The 6952-nt window shown below is 42.7% G+C and overlaps 1 protein-coding gene across 1 annotated transcript in view; it reads left to right on the top strand.

The window, feature by feature from the left end:
• Positions 1–4438: 4438 nt before the first annotated feature.
• Positions 4439–6952, top strand: part of HIVEP1 (HIVEP zinc finger 1) — a 147665-nt gene continuing 145151 nt past the window's right edge. Inside the window, exon 1 of the mRNA XM_019630798.1 lies at positions 4439–4535. The gene's annotated coding sequence lies outside the window, so the exon portion shown is untranslated. The remainder of the gene's footprint in view (positions 4536–6952) is intronic.

The raw sequence follows: 6952 nt of genomic DNA, 5'->3' as shown, positions 1-6952 counted from the left end.
TCAGGGAAGGATATAAAAGGAAAAGCGTTTGGGAGTGGGAAGAAGGGGAGGAGGGTTGACTGGGAGTGCTGCAGTCAAGCTCTACCAGTGGCCGGCCAGCGTGGCGATGTCGTGCAAGACCAACGATCCCTTTGTATTTTAACTGTCTAGTCTATAAAATAAGCAGATCCCTTTGGCCATCGTATACAACATCAAGCCCAGACATTTAACATTCCAGGTTGTTTAAATGAAAATGGGAAAGTAAGAAAACAGTTAAGCTGGCATGAAAGCTTAGTATCTAAGCTGAAAGATGAACAGGACTCAGACTACAACAAAGCTATTAGTTTGGGGCTATTCTGAGAGTGGATCCTGGGCACGAATGAAGCAGGACATGAAAGTAAGGAGAAGGACTGCATTTAACTGGAAAGAAGTTATGGCCCTCTCCTTCATTCGCTCAACACCCATTCGTTGTATGTTGTTCCAGGTGTTGGGGATTCAGTGGGGAAGCAATCAAGCCCCCTTTACTCATGGCGGCCCTCCTATTTTACCTGAGGATTGAGCGATAATAGACAAGTTAACCAATAAGATAATTCCAGAATGTCGGTCCACACATATTATAAAGGAAATCAATGAAGTGATGATACTGAGAGTATGGTGTAGGGGAAGAGATATGCACCCTTTAGATAGAGAACGCTCAATTTACATATGTTCAGATTGTGAATACACTGGGGAAAGTGAGACCCTTAAATCCTTTGGCAATCAATAAAATGGCTTTAGTTATAATGCAGTGTGTGAAATGTACCAAAACAGCCTTCCACAGGAGGTTTGAGAATCATTATACTAGAAATGTTAAAAAGTAGAGTACACAATAATGTTTTAAGAGTTATTTGGAAGTAGTTCTTCCTGGAAATAAGAGAGACGAGAGTGAGGTTCTTTTGGCCTCTGAGGCTATGATAAAACCAAATTAAGCATGGCTTAGCAGTGTTTTGCCTTGGATAAAGAAGATTGCAGTCTAATGTAGAGCTTTCCAATTTCCTTTTTTTTCTTTTTTTAATGCGGCAATGTTATTAAAATAGTAATGATAGTTATTATGGTCGCTAACATCCATTGAGCTCTCAGTCAGTTCCAGGCATTTTCATCTAATATTTCACTCAGTCCTGTCTTCACCCCTACAAGGAAGGTACTGGGGCTGAAAGAGATAGGGGTTACCTTTCCCACAGTCACCAGTGTCCTCTGTGACTGAAACCCAGGTATGTCTGAGCCCAAAGCCCATGTTAACTTATTCACCTTCAAGCACTTGCAAGACCTATTTCCTAGGTTGGTATTAATTCACTCTGCATTTCCAAGTAAAAATACTTTTGGTATCTGCTGTGGACTGAATTGGGTCTCCCCTCATAGCTCCCAAATTCATATGTTTAAGCCCTACCCTCAAGGTGACTGCATTTGGAAATAGGGTCTTTAGGGGGTAATTAAATTAAGCCATAAGGGTGGGGCCCTGATCCCATAGGATTAGTGCTCTTATAAGAAGAGGCACCAGAGAGCTCACTGGCCCTCGCTATGCCCATGCATGGAGGAAAGACCATGTGAGGACATAGTGAGGACCTGGTCGGCCAGCTGCAGGTCAGGAAGAGAGCTCTCACCAGAAACCGAATCAACCGAGTTTTGATCTTGGATTTCTAGCTTCCAGGTCTGTGAGGAAATAAATTTCTGTTGCTAGAGTCATCTAGTCTATGGTACTTTGCTATGGCAGCCTGAGCCAACCAATACAGTGTCTTAGATTGTTGGACTAATACAGTATCTTAGACTATTCCATTTCTTGGTTTCCACTTTGTTAGATCATAGATAAGGTTGGATTGTTTTAGCTGAACACTGTTGCTTCTTTCCAGTGTTCCCCAGCGTGCTACTTGTGGGCATTGCCTGTGATGAATTCTTTTAGGAACTGCAAGTATCACTTCTATCAATCACTTCTAGCCTTTTTTTTTTTTTACCTCTTTAACAGGCAGTACAACAAATAATATCCATCAAACTCTATTATTAGTTGGCATTGAACTACGTGCTTTTAAATGAAGTTAGAAACCAGGTTCCTTCTAATAGTGTATCCTGTAAGGTTAGTAATATCAACACTGGCATAAATGTGAATCAAATCATCCTTCTTAAACCTAGACATGGTTAAAATGAGTCATTTCCTCTTCTTCACCTCAATTATCACAGCATCCCAACTTTCCCATTTTCATTATATAATCTACCAAATCCCCCAAAGTGAAACTATGGACTTCTTTTTTATTCCTTTTTCTTCTTTGCTTCTCAGATGTAGAACACTAGAGACTATTGTAATGTTTTTCATAAAATATAATCTTGAAGCCTTGAGCATCTCTGTATTCTCTGGGACCTATTTGTGGCTCTACCACTTACTAGCTCTGTGGCTGCAGGCATACTGTTTAGCATTTGTAAGCCTCTCTTTCTTCTGTAGTATGGGTTCATAGTGGACATTAAATCAGTTTATATGGGAAAGCCTCGCAAGTCTTAAACTTTCAGTAACTGTCCATTACTACCACTACTACTAATGCTACTATTTACTACTTCTGCTGATACCAATTCTACTATTACTAATGTTGATAAAAATACTATGATGATGGGTCCTAAATCCATCAGTGACAATAATTTTCCTTAAAAAGATCATTCTCAGTCCAGATGTCTCCAAATGGCTACCAACGACAGGCACGCCTCAGACACACTGTGGGTTCAGCTCCAGACCCCAGTAAAATGAATACAGCAATAAAGCAAGTCACATGAATTTTTTTGTTTCCCAGTGCATATAAAAGTTATGTTTATACTATACTGTAGTCTAATAAGTGTGCAATAGCATCATGTCTAAAAGAAATATACACACCATCATTAAAAATACAACATTGTTTAAAATAAAAAATGCTAACCATCATCTGAGCTTTCACTAGCATGTAATCTTTTTGCTAATGGAGGGTCTTGCCTCCATGTTGATGAAAACTCAGTATCTGCAAAGTACAATAAAGCATGGTGCAGCAAAACAAGGTATGCCTGTATTTGCAGTATCATGTCTTAATGCTTTCTAAATGAAGCCTAAGAAGGCAATTTTTCCCTGTTGCCTGCCCATTCTGTCTTCATAGCTCATTAGTAGAGAAGCCTACCTTCCTGTTCACCCAGCACAGTCCAGGTGCATGTCCCTCATCCGGGTATAGTTATTAATAGTTTCCCTTTCCCTCTTAAGTGTCCGGTTTGGATGCTACATTTATATGGCCACCCTACTTTTTTCATATGAGTTTCCGCTGTAGCCAGAAAAGCCATCACACATAACTTGCTTGCTCTCACCTTTGAGCTATTTCCCCTGCCTGGAATGCTATTCCAATACCATTGCCATTTCAGGAACTTTCCTTCAGAATCCTATTCAGAACTCACCCTCAGGATAGAACTTTCTCTCATAATCCTGCCCTCCATCCAATCCAGAAAGCTCTCAGCTATCATGTAAATAATTCTGGATAACTTTAATTGGCTCTGTTTATAAGCTCCTTCTGGTATATTTTTTCCCTCTAGGTATTTTTCCATGCGTGTATTCTGTCTCCATGAATTTGTAAACTCCCAGAGGGCAAGTGAACACAGGCTGATGTTGGTATAAAGTGGATGAACAGTTAGGGCTGAATGGTAGACAGTGCAATCCTTGATTACTAACCTGTAAAAAAACAACAACAGCAACAAAAAAGACCTATCATTTGTTATTTGCTTTGTTACTGATAATTCTGAGACTGCTAATCTAATGTAAAAATATATCCAGTTTCTGCTAGTGTCCAGTTAACTAAGATAAAATCAACAGTTCCAAGTTTCCATAATGTGAGGGAAAGGGTGCTGGATATTCTGACCTATAAGAATGGTATTCAAAAGGTATGTTATTATGGAATTTATTTTCTTCAGAGGTATATTCTTGTCTCTTCAAGGCCACAGGGCTACCTAAGTAGGGAAATAACATTTACTTTCAAAGCTGAGATCTAAAAACCAAATAGAGCCTCAGAAAACGTACAATACCACCTTGTTCTAAGTTTGTGCTGATAGTAGAGGGAAATGAATCTGATTAGGCCTTTTTGAGTGTAACAGAAAATACCACATCCTCGGGCTCTCCAGAATTACTAGATAGGTGGATTGCTCATTTCGGTCCAGGTAACAAAAGGAAGACAGGGCAATTGCTCCTTTCTTACTGCAGGGCTAAGAAGTGGGGATCCTTTACCGTGACCACCTGCTTCCTTTTCTTCAAATCGGCATATAAAGTGCCAAATATCTGTTTGTCATTCTCTGCGCAGAGCCCACGGTATAAACCAACGTAGGCGGTGCACTAGATAACATCAAAGCCCGAGGCAGGGGCCAGAAAGGGGGGGGGGCATAAGCAGCCGAGGGAATGAAGCGCCTCCCCCTAGCATTTCCTCTCACGCCCACTTCCAACCTAGGAGGCTTTTGGTTTCTGCTTTTGTTGTTTTTAAAATTAAAAGTTAAATCCAGGAAGCTCTGGATCAGACTTTTGCGTTGCAGTTCGGGTAAGTTTTCTCTTGGTTCTTTTGTCTGGCATCTGGCTTGGGGAGAACCTGGGCGTGGGGCAGTGTTGGCGGGGCGTTAGAGGAAGGTTTTGTTGCCGGGTCGCCCCGAGGAGGAGGGGATTCGGCCGGTGGACGGGAAAGCCCAGAGCGCGGAGGGCGGAGGGGAGGGACAGGCGGCAGCGTGACCCGACGGCTGCCTGGGAGGAACCTCTGGGATCTCCGCGTGGCGGTGGCGCAGCCGGGCCGCGCACAGGGCGGAGGGCCGGGGCCGCGGGGCCGCACCAGGGGGGAGCCCGAGCCGGGCCAGGCGGCCGCGTGGGAACCCCGGGCTGGGGACGCGTGGTAGTGGCGCGGAGCCGGGTGGACGCGGCGGGACGGCGGAGTCCCGCGACAAAGCCTTGAGGGTGGGCTGTAGTCCTCCCAAAACTGCTTAGCAAGGAAAAAGTGTGTAGAACCTCTCAATGACACTGCCCTCACTTGAACCCCAGTCCCAGAGGGGACTCCAAAGGCGTTCACACGGCCACTAGGGATGCAGCCAGAGAGAAATGGGCCCTAGAAGCCCCCTCCCCCCTTTTTTCAGAGTACGGTCAACCTTCCCTATTTGTTCCAGAATTTTTGACAGTTCAAAATTCTGTTTACCACTCAATTTACCTTACTCTTCAAAAACATTCCCCCCATATTCCGTTTATAAGATACAATTGGAGAAACTAATTTGCCACAAAACAACTAAGCTGCAACTAGCTACTTTGTAGTTTAGCTGGCTTTCCTTGCTTTCTGATAACTAGGAAGAATTGGAGGTAGAATTAGGAAAAGAAATTGCATTAAGAAAAATTAATTCACAAATAGAAAACAGAAAATTGTTCGGTATTATATATATTTCAAAGAAAAGTTTAATATTGATTTTCTGCTCAAAAAAGTTAAAATGTGAGTAGTCTTAAGAAAAAAGTTCTTTAACAAACTGAAATGACAAAATTGCATGTTTAATTTGTTAGAAAGTTCACAGCAATGCCAAGTCCCTTATAAACACTGTGTTCACAATATGTATTTCTATTACATTCAACAACTATTGGGTTAAAAATACATTCATTCAGATAGCAGTTTTGACTTAGCAAGTGACACAAAGTAGAATTAACAGTAATCGAGCTACCTCAGTCTTTATCCTCTGACAGATTAGGTATACTTTCACATATAAATGAATGTTTATTTTTTTATTCAAATACCAAGTTGACCTTTCATAAAAGATGATTATATCACATCGAAAATAAAAAAGTTGCATTATTTCACTGCAGGGTTGGAAGCATAATTTCAAATTTAGGCAATTGTTCCCATGATATTTGCTCTTATGGCCAAAGTTAGTTTTTAATAGGCATATTCCCCCCTTTACATGACATTATTTTTGGGTACAAGGTCGCCATTATTGAGTGTTCCATTTTTAATTATTCCCATTTTTGTGCATTAAGCTTTTCTTAGCTCAAATGAGCTAGATAGAGGTAGGATTTTCTCGGGAATTTTAGGGGTGAACCTTAGCAGGAAAAACCTAGACGTCTTTATGAAAGACAAAACAATTCAAATTTGCACCGATGGCAAGCGTAGTGGGTGTATGGTCGTTTAGCATTTTTATTCCTTAAAAGGGGAAAGCAGTTTGGTTTATTCCTCTCAAGTTAAGCGTGGCTCCTTAAACCAATCCCTTTAGCTTGCTTTTTAAGGTGTACTTGAGGAATTTCCGAGCCCCCAACTTCTAACGCTCTTTATTTAAGTCTATCTCTGAAAACCTTTTTCGTTACCCTGGTCCAGCCCCTCCTGATTTATTTTCCATAATTTCCACTCCTTCCTTGCTCTACTGCTATCTAGCACCCTGGGTCAAACTTTGGTTTATGGTAATTACTCCCTTTTCCCCTTCCCCTTCTCCTTCACGTCCCTGGAGCAGGTCGGCTGCCCAGCTCCGCACCCCGCTTTCCTGACCTCAAAAACCTCCCTTTCCTGTCCCAGGTTGTCAGGCGGACAGGCAAGGGTTAACTGCGCTCGCCGCTCCGGCTCTGGGAACCACCAGCGGGCTTTGGAGCGGCCTCTGGAATAACCTTGGCTTTCCTCAATCTTTTAATAGAACATCCGCCACCAAAAAGTGGTTTCAGTTCAGGGTTAATAATATGTCCCCTTCCACCCTCCAAACCAACACCCCGCCCCCCTCCCGGTTTTTTTAAAGTTGTTTTTCAAAGTTAATGAGTTTCAAGTTTCACAATGACTTTCCCGTTCCCTCAACACGTTGCTGAGGAAACCCCCTTGGGGTGCCCCCCTCTCCTTGCCCCACCCCCATTCGGCCCGGGCGGGGGGCGGGGCTGGGAGACCCCATGACGTCACCGGCCCGGCCCACATCCTGCTTTAGAAAGTAAAGAGACGGTAAAGAGAAACTACCGCCC

Source organism: Hipposideros armiger, unplaced genomic scaffold (genome assembly GCF_001890085.2).
Source record: "Hipposideros armiger isolate ML-2016 unplaced genomic scaffold, ASM189008v1 scaffold_946, whole genome shotgun sequence".
Lineage (NCBI taxonomy): Eukaryota > Metazoa > Chordata > Mammalia > Chiroptera > Hipposideridae > Hipposideros > Hipposideros armiger.
The sequence above is the reverse complement of the archived record's forward strand: the minus strand, read 5'-3'. Positions and strand labels throughout refer to the sequence as shown.